The following is a 21533-nucleotide window of genomic DNA, read 5'->3' on the forward strand; positions in this document are numbered from 1 at the left end:
TTCTTTTATATTGTTATTTATTTTATATTGTTATTTTTATATTGTTATTTTTGTATTTTATGTTGTGAGCCGCCCTGAGGCTTCAGCGAATGGGGCGGCATAGAAATGTTTAAATAAATAAATAAATAAATAAGACACTGTATAAGATATTTTCCTGTGCCCTTATGACTCAGTTTCCTCACATGATCATGAGACATTTGTTAAATACTCCAGGCCTATCCATGGCCCAGCTGTCCATGATCTAATAATAGGATCACATGCATTGCTAACTTCCATTACTAAAATGCAAGAGATGTTGACAATTTCAGTGCATTCACTCAGGGTTGTGGTGTGACATTTAAAGAAGCCATCTATGAAGCTGCATTCTAAGTTCAGCACCATGGATAGCTCCTTAAAAGTTTGAGCTAAACCTTGGACTTGCTAAACCACCCTACCATAATTGGAGTTACCAGCCTCCACTACTAAAATAAATTTGAAATTAGATTTGATTGGGCATCCAATCAGCCATCCAATGCAGACTTAATTAAAATCCACACCTTCCAAGACATACTCAAATGTCCCACTGATTTCACTGTAAGACCAGCAACAGTAATATGATCTAAGTTATGTGAATTCTATTTAGCCTTTCCAAGAAGTCTTTCAGCACAATTCGGTTTCTCAGGACAGCCATGTCTACAGAAAGCTGATAAAGCTCCAAGTCATATATTTTAGCAGAGCAAAACTGAGATATATTGTAGGAAGCATTAAGCGGACCACTACAGAAATCATCCTTCACAATGCTTAATAGGAGCCTGGGTATCCCAGGCTGAACCACAGAAACCATTCTGAAAGCTGTGTTTAACTCTGGACAATAAGCACCACTAATACACAAGAACTTCTCAAAAGAATTCAGTGTTATGTTATCAGCCGTTTCATCCGTATATGGCCTGCACCAATTGCTAGGATTGTAGTGGCATTTTCCAGCAGTAGCAACAACCATGACAATTGCTGCCCATGTATTGGATATATAGGTGGTGCATTGTAGACATATACATATGCATGGAGGCCATCAGAAAAGTGAGGAAGCAGCATCATGCCTGGACAGAGCTCCAGAGGAAAGTCCGCTCCCACCTGCTACCAGCTGTCACTGCTGAAGCCATCAGAGGCAGAGGAAACAACAACACTTTTCCTGTGCTTTGCTCCTGCTGAGCTTTGCACCTAAGAATCTAGTGCTGCATTTGCTTTCTGTATCCCTCTCCCCACCATCCCCTTTCGTGCTGTGTCTTTTAGACTGTAAGTCTGCTTGCAGGTAGCCTTTCTGGTTAAAGTGCCTGATAAAAATGCTATAGATAAATATACTTTCTTCCTACCTTCCTTCTTTCCCTCCCTTCCTCCTTCCCTCTTTCCTTCCTTACTGTCATGTCCAAAAGCCGAAGATCTCTGAGCAGTATACAGCAATTGTTGAATGCTGCTAAATTTTGGTGGCAAATGCTCCCTCCTAATGCCCCAGAAAACTCTAGTTACAATGCACAACATTCATTAATGCTAATACCAATGTCATTAGCACTAACATTTGAAAACAGCTGGATATTGCTCCAACTATGCTCAGGGGAACTGTATGAACTAGCATAAGAATATCCACACAGTACTTCTGGAACAATATGTTTCTGATTCCCTTATCATCACTTTGGTGAAGGGCAGTTTGTCAACATTCTTTCTCTAACTGTGCCAACTACATATACATGCTTTACCCATGTCACTGTTGTCTAGCAGAACAGGACTCTGAACTTTCACCTTTCCAAAATGATGCTGCCATAAGCACCGATACAAGTGTCTGCTTGTTTTCTCTGCACAAATACTGAGATTCTCTGCTATTCCCTCATCACATCACAGAATCCAGTATTAATAGAAGCATTTTGTAGATAGCAATCATTATATCGCTATGAAGAATATTTCTCCTTGAACCAAAGATGAGGCTACCCACTGCTAGACCTTGTCTAAGAAAAGAGTCAGAGAACCTTTTATGGGATTTTGGTGCTGAATAACATATAGAAGGTAAAAAACCTAAATGCAGGTATTGAGAAGTTAAGGCTCACTGAACACAGTGGGACTTGCCTGCATGTACCATGTGTATAACTGTGCACAACTTTTATCCTAAAGTACTACCAAGAGTAGCAACTAAAGAATGTTGCTCATTTATCTTTTTGTTTTGTTTTGCAAGCTTATCCCCTCAGGGCTAAGCTTGAATAATGAATCACATTAGCTAGTGATAAAACAGATAACGGAAACACTGAACTAAAGTTCTCTCTCAATTATGCGATTTCAGTTCGATCAAAACAAGAACATAACCAAAGCCAAAATCCAGCTTGTATAGTCAATATCAGACTAGTGAAGCAGAATATGGCACATCAGGCTCCCAACTGAGCCTGAGATACAGTAGAGAAATGGCCCTGTGAGGCACCAATAATTACAAGTGCCATCATCCAGTGTCTTCTTTGACTTTTAGAAATCTAGGGAATGCAAGGGATGCTTGGTCCCTCATCATGCTGGATATTTTGAATATCCAGTTACAGTTGTTACATTACACTTATATCCTGCCCTTCTTGCTCTTGTGAGGAACACAAAGCAGCTTCTACAGTGCTACTACACCTCTCCATTTTCTCTTCACAAGAACCTGTCAGGAAGCTGAGGGTAAGAGTCAGTGTTTGGACTAAAGCCACACCAATAGAACACCATGCCCTAGTGGGGACTAGAACCTGGATCTTACGAGTTCCAGGCTAACATTCTCACTACTATCCCACAGTGGCTTATGTGGCATTAACTTTTGTAGCTACCAGAAATAGCCACAGAGTCTCAGTAAATTAAAGGGTGGAAGGTATGGGAAGGACTTTAACTGAAGCACCAAAGGCATGGCTTTATATAAGCTGTAAGCACTGTACCTGCCTCTGAAGGAAGCTCCAACAACAATACTACAAAGCACAATATGATGAATTCCATTAGAAATCATAGTTTAATCAGGAAGGGTTTTAGGAAGGACATATTTTCAATGTCAAGGATGAACCTTAGAAACAATATTAAATGACTATGTTTCTGTCCAGGTACAAAGTACTTTTCTTTTCTTTTTTTCTTAACATGAATTCTAGTATCCAGCCAGCAGGTATAAATGTGATTTTCAGGATAAAGAGCATGGGTTCAAGCAAGCTTGAATCTCCTTTTCTAGAAATTATAGAAATTATGAAGTGTGCATACTTGGGCAGTAAAAAGTCCTACTATGAAGGAATGGAGCTTTTTCTATCTCAACATGCATAGTATTGCACCCAAAATGAACTTTTAATTTAAAAGTTTAAATGTTAATTTACAGGAGACCTTGGAAGAAGCCATCACAATTTTAAATAATTTAGATATTGCCAAGTGACAGAGGGGAAAGGAAAACCCTAAAACAGCATTATTGTCAGAAATCAATCCTGGTGAAAGCAAACCAGTTAAAACTGGGGAATCTACAAAAGCAAAAGATTGTGGGAGAATTGAACTTTAACTTGGGGACATCTTGACAGATTCCTTACCCAGAAAGCTTGGCAATGGAAGAGACTACTTGGAATCAGTTCTGAAAGTTTACCATGTAGAACAGAAGGCCCATCTTCACTGGTTTCATTCTCATTATTGCAATGTCAGATTCACTCATGTGGCCCATGATGCATTATTCAACTTTTCCTTGTGCTATTTATGGCTGGATATACCACCCTCACCCCCAGCCTGGAATCACTTTTGAAGTTTCTGTGCTACCCTTGAAGTAGTTAAACCAACTTGTTGCTTGCTTCAACCAACAAGGCTGCTCTGGCAAATGTACTCCCTCCTTTTTTTTTTTCCTTTGCACTAGATGTGACTTAGCTGTACACTCACCTTGAGGTATTATCAATCGTCCCTGGGAGAAGTAGCTGTAAGAGAATGTTTGGCAACATTTATTTGCCCTTCATTGGTGACCTAAAGGATGACTTTGTGGTCACGACATGGGTGGTTGCCCTCCATTTCCTCTTTTTGGAGAGAATGGAGGTAGCTCTTTTGGGGAAAGTCTAATGTCCCCTGTGCACCTATACAGCTTCAAAGCAGCATTTAGCCATATCAATGCCTTCTTCTATTTTTAAACGTGCTTTTCTGTATACATATATAATGTTAAAATTCACTAGAAGACCTTACCAGTATAAGAAAAAATGTTGATAGGAAGCAGCAATAGCAAGGGTAAATATATCTCCTAAAGCTGGCTCCTCTAGGGAGGAAAGTTTCAGGAGTAATTATTTATGCCATTACTTACAGCATACACTGCAGTGAGGTTTTATAAACAATGTTGATGAAATTAATTAAAACTAACCAAAAGGTAGCTCTGGCTACCTTTTTTGTCCACATTTCAGCTGGGACAAAGGTTGGCTTACTGTGCAAAACATTATTAATTGTCCTCAATTTTGTCTCCCCTGGTAATGGATCAGGAAGCCAGTATTTGTTGCAGGATGCTTCCGGCACTGTTGGATAGGCAGTAAGACAGCAACAATGCAATTCTATTTTATGGTTTTTCTCTTCTTTTCACCCCCCTCCCCTCTGAATTATATTCCTGAACTGCTGCAGGTAAGAATGCACCTATCATGGGTTTTTACTTTTGCAAGTACATAAAAACCATGTGGTAACTTCTAGTTTTCTCATAATAAAGGCCTAATTTGGAGTCTTGTATCATTCAGATGCATTGCTTTCCTCTCATAACTGCAACACCAAACAAAGCTGTGTGGTAGTTACATTACAAAGATGCTACACAGTGAGAAATCACTATCCATTTCTACCAGAATTGCCCAACATAACAAAGAAATGAGGAACCTCCAGCCTGCAGACACCAGAGGCCTGTGGAGGTCGCCCACCTGGCCTAGCAGCTTCTTGTCCTTGCCCTGATCCAATTGCTGCAAAAGGAAAAGTGCTTAACTAAGTGTTTCTCCCTGGTTAGCACTGAAAATGGCTCAATTTCTCAGTGTTTAGTAGGCAAAGGAACTTATCCCTGATAAGCTGCTGATCAAAAATAAGAGCTTTGCTCTGCAGGGCAGAGAAATGGGTAGGGATGGTGTAATTGCTATGCTCCCTTCAGAGCCTTGTCTTGTTTACTTGTTAGCAGACAGGCAGAGACTTGGTGTTTGGGATGCTATTTGAAATTGCATCTGAGTGATTATTTCTCGGGATGCTGCTGAATTTTGTAATTAGTTGGCCTGCTGACTGAAAGGCGTGCATTTCATAATGTTCACCTTTGTAGGGAGCTTAAATCACTATGTTATATATTTGTGATTAGCTTTGGAATAGAATATGAGCTTCAGACAATGTAGTTTGATATTGCATATGTGCAACCACTCATATAGACAGAAGGAGCTCTTAAGCTAAAGTACAATTCTCACCCAAGATTACAAGAATGATTCTGTCTCTTTCCAAGTAAACTATCTACTGCTGGTAATCTGCCCATCACTTATCATTTCCTGCTTATTTCTGAGGGCATACAAATGCTTGTCTTGCTTACTTCTGAGTAGACATGCATAGAGTCAATATTTTGGATACTTTTCAAAAGTCTTGTTTGCTTTAGTAAAGACATGTCTCAATTAGATATGCTGGTTTGTCCTTACTTTTGAGTAGACATGTTACCAAAAGGCAATAAACCTTTTACCTTTTTATTTTACCATGATTTTGAGATTTAATTTTTAAAAATTATTTTAGTTGGTTTTTTATTATAGGTATCATGTTGTGCCTGTGTTGATGGACCATCCTGAGACTAAGTATATGGGGTACAAAAGTTTTAAATAAATACATGAAATAAATAATAGTAAATTTTTGTAATGTGGGCACTAGTAAAAAATACTGCACTATTTTCAGAATTAAGTATGATTTTCCATGATCTAAGAAAGTTGGCAAAGCAAGACATCAGTGGAAGTTGTGGGTTAGACAGGAGCTTAGGATTTTATACTTTGAAGATATGCAATCATGACTCAAATTGGTATCGGGAACTCTGAAAGTATTAGCTGAGAATCTTCCTACAACCCACAATTAGGAAGTTCTAAAACTTTCAACTATTTCTGACAACATTTTTCATATAAAAGGTATCTTCTAATGAAAATCATAAAAACTCGAATGCACAACCAAGCATTATGACTATTGATATCAGTAGTTCTTAAGTATTAATGCATCTTGACATATATGAAGTAGACCTGTGGGTGGGATTTTTAATCTGTTTCATGACTATAAAATATACTGGTGAAGGCTGGGGTGAATTGCCAGGTTTGCTTGCCCACACATTTCAGGTTTTTTTAATTTTTGTTTTAAGATCCTAGTAAGAAGAAATGTGTGAATTTTGGTAACTGTTTTAAAATAAAAAAAAATATTTTTAAAAAAGAAAACCTAGCTTCGTTTCTAGTCCTTCTATTAAAACTGTTCAGTTAAAATAGTTAAAAATGAAGCAAATTAATACTACTCAGTGTGACCTCTAGAAAACTAGCAAGCATTCCAATGCATAGCAATCCAGTCAAGTATTGCTAACATGAAATCTCTACTGACCAGGACGAGATACAAAGCAGTTGCTTAATGATACAAGGACTTATAATGGATCATTAATCCTTGGGCTATCTGAGTTTCACTTCAGTAATTTCTGAAGGGACATTGATCTTCTGAAGGCTTTCTACTGTTTTTGGTTCCCTTACTCTCAAGGACTGCACCTTGAGGAACATACAAGAAGGGAATAAAGAAGGATCAGACAGCTAATCAGAAAATTATGAAATAACTCTGACAATAGAATCCTTGCAAATATTCAGAGCACAGAGTTTGCAAACCCCATGTGCTTACTGAAGAGAATATATCAAAATCACATCAGTGTCTTCTGAATGCAGTGCTTTCGTGTCATGAAGTATTTCATCTGGTAACGATTAAACTGCAAAACTTCTGTAATTAAAGGGAACTTCAGATGCAGATTTGCTTTGCAAACAATCATCATCAAACTCCTAGCATACCTGCAGATTCTTATGGTGGGCTTTGAGAAAGAAAGAAATATATTTTAAGCAAATGCACCAATAGGTATGCTCTAAGAAATTATATACCTTGTATTCCCCCAGTTCTTATTATAGTTTCAGGAACTCAAAGTGCCATGATAAATTAATCTGAGAAAATAAAAAAGACAAGTGTTTTCTCATTGCGCAGTGGTTTTGCTGTCATTCATTTGTCATTCAGACCAGTGCAAATATGTAGCAAATAAACATTCCATTCTTGAAAAAGTGAACAAGCCATGAATAACATTGTTCTGCCATGATTTGTTATGTTCCTGCATGAGTACCTTGTTCAAAAGGTAACTCAGTGTCTGGGTTCACATGCCATGACACAACCTGTGTGGTTGCACTGTGCTTGGTCTGGTCTGGTTTGGTCTGGTCTGGATGTGCCTGGCAGTGGATCAAGTAATTTCTACTTCAGTGTTGGCATATATCCCATCAGCTACTGTGTCTAACACTCATTCCCACAGGAGATAGCTAGAGTGGCTCCTGTAACAGCTGCTCTTTCCTGGTGACTCTGTAGCTTCATCCAGGACCATGGAAACCATGATGCCAGCCAGGTTCAGATGATCAGACAAACCATGGTAAAGCATGAAACATACCACTGTTTCTTATTATGGTTTATAAAAACCAAACATACCAGGCTGAAATACCACAACATGGGTGGAAGACACAACAGACCATCCTGCACAAGAAACAACCATGGCTTGTCAAGTCATGTGAACCTACCCATTGTCTGAAAGGTCTAGCAAACTATGGCAGGGCACTCTTCAAGGATTTGTGCCAAGGCAGCCATTAGAATGGACAAAGGTATTGCTACACCATCTATACACTTGCATGGGAACTTCTGAAATAACTAATGCTCAGACTTTCTTTGGTTTTAATCTAATCAAAGCAGCACTGTATTGCCAACTAATTGGCTGTCGAGATCTCTTCAGTTCTGAGTCCTGTATACATTCACTTCATGTAAAGTGTATAACTTCCACCATTTTGTTGTTGATGATGATGTAAAATAGGACCAGAACAATTATCTTCCTTTCCTGAATCCAGAAATAACCATGTATGCTAAGGTCTATGACTGCTGCAAATTAAGACTGATTGAGTCTTATGATTGAAATAACCATTCCATGACCCTAAATTTGGATCCCTAATTCCAGTAAGTCCCTCCTTGATTGTGACAAAGACAAATATTCTCTCTAAGTTTTGGAGCTCAGGTCTTGTGGCCCATTCTTATGTCTCCACATTTTTAAAATGAAAAAAAAATTCAGAAAAGGATTTTCCTGAAATAAGTGTAGCTTGACATTGTAGTCTTTCTCTGCACTCCCACTTCTACTGGATTTCACTGAGTGAAGCACTGCAGTGACTAAGGAGAGTCTCTTCTTTCAATCTCCTTTTTGGATTTACCCTAAGGAAGCCCATACCCTTCTCATGAGCTTAAACAGAGAACAAACTCCAGCTTTTTCTCTCACACAACTGTTTTCTTCTTCTCAGAAGCCATTGTGAATTCTCCATAATCAGTGAACATTTCACTTCTCATCTCACTCTACTGAGAAAGCAAAACAATAGTCTAAGAATAGTCAACCTTCACCCTGGCCTAGCAAAGTAGTCTACTAATGTGATTTATTATTACTGCTATGGATCCCTTCATACTGATCTTTCACTACTAAATTGGTTAATGGCAGGAATCAGGAAACATCCCAAATCTGTGTTTTCAATAACATGATAACGGTTGACCTTTCATTTATATCATGCCTTTTCTCCAAGGAGCTCAAAATGGCATACACAGTTTCACCACCACTATCCTGTCAACATACCTTGTAGGAAGGCTGCACAGAGAGATAGTGAATGACCAGAGGGCATCTGGTGAGCTTTATGGCTAAGTGGGGATTTAAAACTTGTCTCCCAAGTATTGATAGGATGCTCTTACCAATAAACAGTAATAGCTATGTCTTGTTATACAAATAGCCTGCTTTTTATTCTGCCAGTACAGCAGGAGTTTCTCCGCCTACAGTCACTATTGAATATCTAAAGAATTGTGCATGTTTCCTCAGTCTGATTTCTAGTTACGATATCTGCAGAACTGAAATGAGAGAAATAATTTTGAACTAAAACTGGCATAAAACTATATAATTTCTTCAAATGGCCAAACTTTTGAAATTCCTTTGCTTCATTCAAATTAGGGGAGGTATCACAAGGGTGGGAAACCGCCACTGAACATTAGTCACACTGCCTGAGACTGATGGGAGTTGAACTTAAACAACCTCTGCAGGACCACAGGTTCCCTGGAGACTGGTGGGGCTTTAAAGAAACGTAGGTCTTCATATTAATCATATGAAGTGATTAATTGCTGCATATTAGTGTGCAGCAATCACAGCATGGAAAAGAAAAAGGGTGTGTACACATAACATTTGCAGAGATCTGATTTGTGTAAGTGTTGTGCAGCTTCGAATCACATAAGCATGACCTAGCAATGAATGATGGAATGAAGGGAAAGACATCCAGGTCATGAAAAAAGTATCTAGTCCACAATAAAATGAACTGCTAGAGCAATTCTGCTTCTTGGCCTTAAAAGCCCATTACTCTATTCAATTACACAAGCCATATTACATAAGCATCCTGCCTCGCAATTTATCCAAGTGAATGTTTGCAGGAAGAGAACCACTACAATGCACGAAAGGCCACAAGTGGAATGCTTTAAGACCTTCTGTCCAGCAAATGTTGATTGTATCTCTTGTCCTTGGTAACTATGGAAACCCTTTGAAGGTAAGAGTGGAATACAGACATTTTGTGGTCTACAGTTTACAAGCTGTTTATGTAATTATGAATGAGGATTAGATTGTTAGGAAGAATCAGATTATTACAGTGCTATGGCATTTTGGATGCAACAAATAGGTACAGAGAAATAAGAAGTTAATTTTTTGGAAAATTACTTGTTTTATTGATGTTTTATGTAACAGCGACACATTGCTTTTTATATTGGGATTTAGGGATTTTCTTTCTGTAGGAGGGACTTGTAAAGCCAAAATTAGCAATATGACATTTTGAAATAATGTCTCTCAGCAGCTTCACAGCAATTATGTCCTTTCTATGCCCAGTGAACAAAACCAAGGTTAGAGTGTATTTTCAATTAAACTCCGGGTGTTACAAAGTACAGCACAGCCAGAATTGCAAGCACATTATTACCAGATCTATCACTGCTGAGCAATGAATAGGTCACAGGCACTTCTGCATACAATATTTGTACACGTTTGAATATTATAACCAGGAAAGCAGCTCAAGTTGATTTTAGAGGCAGCAAGTGACATAAAATTAAGAACAAAGTGGTGGGATGACTCAAGGGGAACACTAAGAACTTCCAGCATGAATTTTGCCAGTTAGAAGTTGAACAACAGCCATGGACATAGCCTTTGGGAGTGGCACAAGAGGCAGCCACTACCATTAAAGTCAACAGGGCACCTGCTGTACAATGGGTGAGCAGAGCATTGACTGTTTAGCAGTTTCCCCATGGAAGGGGTACATTACAACATGTGCTACAACAATGTAGCTTGAATCTCCAACATCCTCACAGGAGCCACCCAGGAACAGCATGCTCAGGAGGGTTGAGAACAGCTAGGATGCAAGGCAATCCCTCAAAGTAGTGCTGGGTTATATCACAGACTGCAGTCCTAGGAGTAGTTAATTGTATGGCTAAGACTAATGGAGAAGATGAGGCTAGCATTCTATGGAATATGAGAAGCAGTAACAAAGCTCCGCAGGAACAGAACAGGGCAGGAGCAGGAGCAGGGGCAGGGGCAGGGGCAGGGGCAGGGGCAGGGGCAGGAGCCAAGCATGCTTTTTTGCTTTTGTCAGCATTTCGTTCCCCTTTTATAGTCCAAGGTGAGCAGGTGCCTACCAAAAGCTTAAAGCTGAAGACCACTTAGTTCTCAGATCCCCATCAGTCACAGCCTTCAAAAAGCAAACCTGCCTCAAACAAATTTCCCTTCCCTGTCACAAAGATAAGCCGTTTCCATTGGCTGTCTGATGTTCTTATGGGCCTCAAAGACACCATTTCCCCTATAATCATAAGGGGACATGCACATGGTAGCCATGTCATGAGCAGAGCTGGCTGGAGCCGGTGGTCAGAGCAGATGGCCTGGGAGGCTCCTTCTGACTTTCCTTTTTTGTAAACCATTCTAGGAATTCATATACATATTCAATTATGGTATGGAAATATATATAGCAACATAATAAAAATGATAAGTAAATTGTAAATGACAAATTACATACCATGTGTGAATTAATCCCTGTTTATATGCTGTCTACAGCAAATGGACACAAGATTCTACGAAGCTGCCCTACACTGAGTCAGACTACTGTTGCCAATGCTGACTGGCGGTGGTTCTCTGGTTCATCAGGCAGGGGTTTTTCTAGGCCTACTTAGAGTGACCAAGAATTGAACCTGGAAATTTCTGCATGTAAAGTATGTGCCCTACTAGCCAAGGTAGCTGGCTACAGGGAAAGAGCTAAGGACTCTTTGCTTCAAAAACAGATAGACAGACAGCCGAAAAATGGGGATGGGGAAGAGGAAGGGGAAGAGAGGGAGGAGGGGAGAGGTAGAAAGAAAAAGAAAACAAAGACAAAAAGAAAAGATGTACACTCCACCACTGGAAAGGAAAGCACACAGATTTCAATGAATAATAAAAAAACTAAATATGAAATAAAAATAGAAAGTTCACTAAACAGTTCTACAGAAGAAGCTGTAGCCCATTCTGTTTTGGCTAGAAGAGAGTTCCTGCCTTGGAGTGGCATAGTGCACAAGAACCTCTAAATTGTTAGCAAAAGTGAGTAACAGCCTTATTGATTTAAAATAATTCACAAGATGCTCCAGGAATCTGGTTGAGGAATAGAAAAGTCCTACTTATTATTTACTTGCATTGGCCAATAAATGCCTGTGTGAGTCATGCAAGGCAATTCCTTACAACTAACAATGGGAAAAGTGCTTCTTGCACTCATCTGCTCTGTATGGTTATGAATTTCCTTCTCAGTAATGCTGAGGCCTGGTCAGGCAGCCTGTTGGCATTGAGCCATGGCTGGTAGGCACAAGTCTGCTGCCTCTTCATGCCTGCATGGGCTATGCAGTGGAGAGGGTCATCTGAACAGAACTAATATCTGCTGTATCTGGAGTAAATGAATTAATTTTTCTGGGTCCAAATATAGCTCTAATCTTAGGCATAACTGATACTGGTGCCTAGATGATCACTGTGCAGTCAATCAATTCCAAAATAAAGTCCTAACTTATTTAATTGGCATTGCATTGTGTGTGGCAAGAAAATGATTCAAGGGAATCCAAAAAGAATGGGGAAATATACTCTTTGTCTCCAAATATATGCTATATACAATATACACTACTCATAAGTTGATGACAAATAGTATAATCATGTGACAAACAGCAGTACTCATAGTGCTTCCTTTTAATTTGAGCACTGATTTTTTGGCCAAAAATCCATCTCCACTGTAACTATTTCTAAAACTGCATAGCATCAAGTGGAAACATGAATAAAAGAGATAAAATATTCAAAAGTAGTACCCCCTTCTTTTTGCCAAATTTGCTTGGTGGAAAGGAAACTGCATTACTAACATACTTTAGTGTTCAATATTTTAGGTTAGTATAGCTTGAAGTGAAAGATACTAGCCATCAAAGCACTGCCTTTGTGTCAAGTCCCACTGGAATTAAAAGGAGAAGTCTCAGAAATGTTTGAAGCATTATACTTTGATGGATTTGCATCAGTTGTCTGTTCTTACTGAAGTGGAGAAAAACTTCCTATAATCATAAGTAGGAAAACACACAAATGTAACTTTACAAATGTGTCACACAGATTTAAAACATGGTTTCAGGCATGGAAATAAATGAAAAGTTACTTAGGATGCATATTCACTGTGTCTAAAGATTCATGTTTTGCTATGCATGCCTTGCAATTAAAATGTATTAAAAATAAAAAAGTCAAGAAAGCAAACAAACAAATCATTACTGAAAGAGGAGCCCCTTTTTAAAAACTTATTTCACAGGTGACTTTTGGATGTGCTTTTCTATGTCAGATGCTAAACATCCAAAAAGATTAAAAAATAAAAATACCACCCTCTGTTCTTATCTAAAGGGTTGTATAGGAAAAAAAGTGAAAGCTACCACACTTTCAGAGGAGGTAAAGTCACATTTGCTTAAAGTTCCCCAGAATCAAAGCAAGAGGGATATGATAATTGAGACACATGAAAAGTAAACAACTACATCTTTTTTTGTTCAGCTTGATACTTTGCTGTGCCTTTAATCACCCACTCAAGAAAGTTCAGATCAACATAATAGCAGCAGGATTCCTGGTGTGCTAACAAAACTAAATAGCTCCCAAACACATATGTCCCTGGATTAGAGGAGTGAAACTACATGTTGCATGGAGCTCTGTAATTCTTTCTTTCCTAGAGATTTCTTTTGTTATGTAAAGCAGCTTCAGCTGGCTTCAGGTTGAGCAGAAAAAGGGGGAAAGGGAACAGAGGGAAAAAGGAAACATTTAACTCTTTCCTCTATAGGCTATTCCCACTCAAAATCCTCTCCAAGCTCCATTCATCTCAACATGGGGGATTTTGAATTGTTCAACAGCTGAGAAAGAAGACACCTAAACAGCTCCCTGCTGCTCTTTCACTCAATCCTATGCCATCCACAGCAGTTTCACTAGAGAAAAAGTATCTAAAGAAAAATAAATAAAACGATGGAATTCTGTCATTGGAGTATTGTGAAATAGAATCCTAATTCCTGAGGATGCTGACTTCTAAAGTTAAGATGCTGGTATGTGCTGAAGAAGAAGAGAGAGGGAGAAGTACTTGAAAGGATCAATTGCTTCACTGAAATGGTTAAGATATATTTTGTCATACCAGTAACCATTCCAGCAGGTTCAATAGTGGGAAATGAGAAGGAAAAGAATATTCTGCAAGCCCCACTAAAAGACTCATGAACTCGAGTCCTGCTTTTCTGCTACTCATGAACTTCAGTTGCAGCAGAATGGCAGCTAGATTGCTGAACAGTACTAGCATCCAGGAATACAACTTACAGGTCCTACATGGCTTGAGACCAAGTCCTCTTCCATGTGAAATGAAGAACTCCGAGTAGTATCAAAAGTACTTGTCATGAGTGCCCACTTTTGGAAGTGATGCAGCTGTAATGGAGTCTTCTGTCAGTGGGGTTACTTCCCTGATGCAGCTTTTCTTCTGAGCTTTCTAGGAGCTCTGTAATGCATCATGCATTGTTAACATATTGTGGAGATGGACTTCTTCTGAGCTTTCTAGGAGCTCTGTAATGCATCATGCATTGTTAACATATTGTGGAGATGGACTTCGGCACCATAAATGGCTGCTATAGAATTCAAAATAAAAGTTGTCATGGATCAGGAACTTCCTTGCAGTCCCCACCTTCCATTATGCTGATGGTAATTTGTTGTTAGTCCCGAAGTCATGTCCGACCCATCGTGACCCCATGGACAACATTCCTCCAGGCCTTCCTGTCTTCCGCCATCCCCTGAAGTCCACTCAAGCTCACACCAACCGCTTCAGTGACTCCATCTAGCCACCTCATTCTCTGTCGTCCCCTTCTTCTTTTGCCATCTATTGTTCCCAGCATTAGGCTCTTCTCCAGGGAGTCCTTCCTTCTCATTAGGTGGCCAAAGTATTTGAGTTTCATCTTCAGTATCTGTCCTTCTAAAGAGCAGTCAGGGTTGATCTCCTCTAGGACTGACCAGTTTGATCACCTTGTGGTCCAGGGGACTCGCAGGAATCTCCTCCAGCACCATAACTCAAAGGCCTCAATCCTTTGGCACTCAGCCTACCTTATGGTCCAGCTTTCACAGCCATACATTGCAACTGGGAAAACTATAGCCTTGACTATATGCACTTTTGTTGGCAGGGTGATGTCTCTGCTTTTTGGTATGCTGTCTACGACATGGTTATTTTTGTGGTGTGATATTCTCCCCAAGGAAACTCACCCTCACCTAATGTTTTTCCTTCAGGCTTCAAGCTCCAGGTGAAGGCTCATTTTATTCACTCAAGAAGTTCTCAAGTTTATATATTTGAGTGATTTTATGCCACTGCCTTCATGCGTGGGTTTTATCCCACTCTTTCGGCTGCTCCAATCTGAACAATGTTTCAATCTAAAAATATTGTTCTTAATTATTGTTGTGAAACTGGCATCTTTATTTTGCCACTGCCCACATTGGCAGTATTCAATAGTATCATTGTGCTATTAGGAATGGCTGTAACATAATAAGAAGCTGGTTTTTGCTGAAGGAACTAGAAAGAAACCACAACTAGCATTTCTGAAATGAAGCAAGTCAGCACAGTTTCCGTTCCAGAAACACTAGTATGAACTAGTTTCCAGGGTTGCTGTAGCAAATGCTAGCTTCCATTCCCACTAGCGCAATCTGATGAGCACTGGTAGATTGCCAGGACCTGATACAGCTCATTGGAAATGTGTTTGCATCTAGAAAATAGCTGAAAAATAACACAAATGAATGAATGACTAAAAGGATGTTTACGGACACTGTACAGTGAAGTTCTTATATAACCAGGTTGCATGAAGGAGCCAATGATATGAGAGGAGACTAAACTGTGGCCCTGAAGTTACTTCCATATTGTAAATGTGCATACTGGACCAGTAACTTTTTAATAACCATGAAATCATCTCTAAAACTAGCATGGTCTTTCCTGACATGAATTACACTATTGTCCACAGAATGTTTTTTTCCTTTCAATTCTCGGCAGCAAATCTTTGAGGACTGTAAAGTTTTTGTATTTAATGTTGTTCTGTCTCTGATCTCTTGTGCACAGACTGACACTACTTGTCTCTTTAACAAGTTTCATCCAGTACTTTCTATATAACAGTGTTCAGTCGTCTCTCTTGTCCCCTCTGCAAGCCTGTGGGAATGCATCCCTAGCTAGCTCTATATGTTACAACTGCTACAATTTCTATTAGGAAGAGGAGGAAGAGAAAAAAGAAAAAGGAAGAAGCAATCTTCCTAATGGGCAGAATCACTTGTGTGCATGGAGCACCAAAGAGAGAAGGAGAGAGAGAGAGAACACTGGAAATATTTCTGCATTTTACATTTTAAGTTAATTACACAACTTGTCAAAGATGTTTAAAACATGGAATGGGTAAAGTCCAACCACTTGTACTTGGTAGGCGATTATTAATGTAAAACAACCTTTCTGGGGGGAAAGGTAGGCTGCCTCCACTGCTTTTTAATAGTACTTAATCACAGAAAGGTACATTCAGATGAATTAAATTAATGTTGGACTATTGCAATGCACCTTACATGGGGCTTCCTTGAAGACAATCTGGATGCTTCAACTGGTACAAAATAGAGCAGCCAGGCTATTGACAGGAACCAGCAGACATAACCATATGACATGATCGTATACTATCTACACTGGTTACTGATTAAAATCCAAGTCTGATTTAAAATGTTGACAATGACATATAAAGTCTTAAATGAGGGCCTGGATATTATTATTATTATTATTATTATTATTATTATTAGTATTAGTATTAGTATTAGTATTATTAGTATTAGTATTATTATTACATTTCTATGCCACCCCTTGCCGAAACCTCGGGGCGGCTTACAACACAATAAAATACATTGAAATACAATAGAGCACCTCTTGCCCAGTTCTTAAGGTCTTCTATGGAGGTCCTTCTCCTAGAAGGAAGTGAAGAAGTCTGTTACAAGGAGAAGGACCTTCTTAGCAGTTTTACCTCAGTTGTGGAATATGCTCCCCAGAAATTTGCATCTGGTGCCAACTCTTCATTCCTTCCAGTGTCAGACCAGAACCTTTTTATTTAACCAATAGTTTAACTGTTGATTTTAATATATATCCAATTTAATCTTATTTTAATTGAGTGCTGGAAATTGTTTTTATGCTTTTAAATTGTAAACTGTCTTGAGATTTTCTGTGGAAATAATAGATGGTATAGAAAAACAAATAAATAAAATTTTGATAGGAGCTGTAGGGCTTGAGTCTAGTTCTAGTAATGCAGCATTCCAAGCTAGAAAGTTTACACTATGAAGGTGAGTTTAAAAAAAATAAGAAGAGAGCTTGTAATGCCTTACTAAAGTGCCAAGGTTAACAAACAAAATTAGCCAAGTAGCTGGTTAGAACTTGACTGTCTCTAGTTTTGGGGGAGACAGAATTGGACAGGGAGGGATGTGAGTTCAGCAACCCAGTGGTTCAGTATCAAACCAAAAAAGCATAGTAAAGTCTGGTGTTCTTGCCATCTGGGCCACAAGTAGCACCTGCCTCCCTGAGAGGAGGACCAGCTCCATTTTGGAGAGGAAAGGAGGAGATGGAATCAGCATCTCAAATGGGCAAGAACTAAATCCATTAATTGGAGAGACCACTACTTTGATGGCTGGTACTTGTTAGATCTTTTATTATTGCTTACCCTGCATTGCAAAGCTATCCCTGACTGACAAGTCTAGCTCAATAAAAGATTGTATTTTAGAAACCTTTTGCCTTGATCTCCTGGGAAAGTAAATGGGGAGAGGTGTACACTTGAAAGGGAGATAATAACATAATAAAACCACAGAAATGTTTCAGGTCATTAAAATAAAAATTACAAAGCATTTTGCCAACTTAATAAGTAAACTGCAACCTTCCTACTTGCTTTCACAAGATGCATCCCATAGGCAATTGTAAATGAAATGATGGTTCAATATTCACTTCTATGGATTATGTGAAGGACTACACCTGTAATTTCTTGTCTGTTTTATCTAGTATACTATGGAACAGTGCCATCCTCTAGTTCACTCACCCCTCTGGTGCAATCCTATCGAATTACACCAGAAGTGAGTATATGTTTATAGCTTCAATGCACTAATAATTATTGCTTTCCTTTATAAAGTCTCCCAGTGAGTTCTATCAATTTGCACCTGACAAAATGGAAACACAGATGCAACATGAATACTACTTTATACAGGGCTGTTGTTAAGGATGGGCATGGTACAGTACCTGCAGAGGATCCACAACCTGAACAGGCCTAGTGACCAAAGCACCATGGAGTGGCTTTTTCTCTTTACTGTTCCAACACATTTGCTCACTTGCCTCTTACTCTGGCCCAGACAACAAAGGGATGAGAAGGAGAACCAGTAGATGCCACTGAATATTGGTTCTCTGCCTGTTGAGCAAGCAATTATGGGAAAATGAAGGCACAGCGGCAGTCAACAATGGCCATCAGAAGACTGACTTAGTGAAGCATGGGGGCTTGTTGAAAACAGCGCTTCAAAAACAGAGAATGTCACTGATGTTCTATCTACTGTTTAGGACTCACCCATCTCTTGGGAGAATCATTATTAGCAGCCATACAAAGTACTGGAGTAGGACAGGGCTTGATTAAAAATATAATTCATCACAAGTGCCTTACTGACTTGAAGTGTTCAAGGCATTGCCTCTGGGTATCATTCAAAAACAGTCCTTGCAGTGGTGCAGTGCCCTTTGGCACTATGCTACAGTGTTGGCTAACTAATATAGAGGAGGAAAGCTGCACTTAATGAATCAACAAAGTCATTTCCTGAAACTCTCTGCATTTCCCTGGATGCCTTCCTCTCCAAGTGCTGATCAGACACAATGCTGCTGCTCTGAATATGACAGATCGCAATTGCAGGATTCAAGGTTGTGTGTCCACAATTCTATTACACAGAAGCAAGAGCAATGTGCACAGAGAGTGGTACCTAATCTGTCTATCAGTATCTGCAATGATTCTTATAGCCAGTCTTTGCTATGATGGCATTTGTCTTCATGAGCCAGGAGATGAGGGATTAGCTGGAACTGGTTTAGCTGTGAGTTACCCCATGTCTTATCACAAGTGAAGATAAATTGTGTAGCATGTCAGCCATCATGTAGTATATGTACTGTTAGACCTTTAAAGAAATCTTAGACACATTTCTTCATACCTCCCATAGCTAGATACTCTGCCTATGAATCTAGGTACTGGTGAGAATTTTGCTTCAATTTTAGTTTTGATAACAACTCACTAAAATTTACATCTTTCTACACATTTGGGAGAAAAGCAACCTTTCAAAAATTGAATGTAGAAGAAAACAAAAATGACAGATCCAAGCTTTTAGTGCTTGGTTCTTAAATGTTGGATTTTGAATCACTGTGACTGCAAACATATTAATGCTCAGAGTTGCCACAATTTTTCTTCTAACAGGTTCACCTCCAACAGCTCTGTGGCAGGCAGGTACACATGGTTGTCCCATGATGATATTAGCTGTAACTCTTACATTTGGTCGGTGAAGATAAGTGACTATTTCCTTTTAGTTCATTTCTAGTAAGTATTTAGTAAAATTCAAAAATGTCTAGTATTTGAAAGAGAAAGAACTTGAGACTAAAAAAATGCATACAGGAGAAAGTGAAATGGACAGATTTCCCCATCCTTCATGGTGTTAGGCCCTGTCTGTCTGATAATCACAGATGACCTATCAAACACAACGATATGTTTTTATAAGAAGATAAGGGCCTACACAAGAAGTTCTGGCCCTGCAATTCAGGTCATTATATGTGAATACATGTTTGCACAGGCCTCTATGTACCATTTTGGTTTATATTCTATCAATATAGGCTACAGCAATAACCTTCTTGACAGCTAAACGAACTATTTCTTTATTCTTTCGTTAAGATTCTTAGGAGTTCTCATATGCAATGATGGCCACAAAAACATTGCTGCAGAAATGTTGGATCATCTGTTACTATAGATACATAATTTTTAGTGGAATCCATATAAGGTATCAAATTAACTTAAAAAGGCAACTTTCCATTTAATTAAAGGTATATCAAACATTCCTAATTAAAAAAAAAACCTTCATCACCCCACCCCCCAACTCCATCCACTTTTAAATTGCATTTTGTTGCGGTTTGGTGTCCAGGTTGACAGCTCTGCTATTTTTCCCCTTAAACACCATGCAAATTACCTAGCCATTTTTAAATTATATGGTGGCAGAAAGCAAAGCTGCTGTTTTATTTTATTAAAAATAATTCAGGGTGCTTTATTTCAAGGTAGTTTACATGTATTCTAAAAACAGTGTCATTTTTCAGAAATGAAATTGAACAAGCAACACTTAAGAGTGAGAAAATGCTTGCTAGACTAAGCTATATAATTCTCTCTCTCTCCCCTCTCTCTCCCCTTTCTAGTTACAGTTAGAAGTCGGAGAAAAGGAATGGGCAACTGTGACAAACTGTTGTGAGAACTGGACATCTTTTCATCCCTAGGAAAATACTCTGAACTTCTCTGCTTCCTCTAATAAAACTTAAAACTTCAATCTGGTGCTTCAGTTCTGCATTAAGGTATTGTTTATGAAATGACAAAAAATCCATACTGTCTGAGGGGCATTATATGGGATTAATCCCATGGAATGCAGCAGGTTTCTCTCCTGCTCCAGGGACAGAACATTGTAGTTTGCAAAAATGATTTGTTCTAGTCACTTTGCTTTCAGCACAAGTTTTATTTTATGCAGTGCAGATCAGCAGAAATTCAATCAAATACATAAGCCACTTTCCTCATCCCATGGACAGACTCACAACTATGCACAAGTGACCTGAAAGATGAGAATATCTAGGGTTGAGTTTCAGAGCAACACAATAGGAGTTTCTCCTAACCTATTCTTGATCAAAAACCCACAAGTCTAGAACATCACTCGTTTGCCACTTGTGCTTGCCTTTAACAACCAGTGCAACAAGGAGTGCAATGAAGTGCTGCTATACCTTGGCCTCACATCACCATCAGAATTGCTCGTCATTGTTGTGTCTAATTACCTATTAAGGCCAAGCAAGCAAATGGCCCCTTTCTGATTCTCCCTCATGCATTACATTGATCGGTTGTTAACAGCTCTCAGCCCTTTTCAGGTTTACAACTTATCCTGTGGTCTTTAATCAAGCTATCCCAGCTCTCACCATTATATTGTAAAGAAGACAGGGCAGCCCTCTGAACAGAGACTCATGGACTGTGTCCACATGACACAACAACTAGCCAGTGGTGACAGTCAACCAATGTGAGAATCAAGTGTGTGTTGTCTGCTATGGATAACTTACCCCCACCCCACAAACTATCCACAGTGAGAACCCATGGAGTGTTGCTTTCCCTGTGACAGGTTCTCATGTCACCGAAACCCAAAAACCTGATCACACCATGGGTAAAGACCCACATCCAGCAACTCACTTGAGAAGAGAAGCACAAGCCCCCTGCCACCATTTCTAAGCAAGTTCTGGCCTCTGCCAGTGCCAGCTGCCCCAAAATGCCAAATCAGCACTTGGGGACAGCTGGCACTGGCTTTCTCCACCATGATGCAAAGTTGTGCTTGGTTCGTCACAGCTTTTTTGTCCAATAATTTATTTTTGCATTTATTTCCTGGGACTGGAATAACCAGCTTGACAGCTGGCTTCCCTTCAAAGTGTCACAGCAGCCTCTTGATGCTCCCAGAAATGTGCACA

Source organism: Varanus komodoensis, unplaced genomic scaffold, assembly GCF_004798865.1.
Source record: "Varanus komodoensis strain SLA01 unplaced genomic scaffold, ASM479886v1 scaffold3, whole genome shotgun sequence".
NCBI classification, from domain to species: Eukaryota; Metazoa; Chordata; class Lepidosauria; order Squamata; family Varanidae; genus Varanus; species Varanus komodoensis.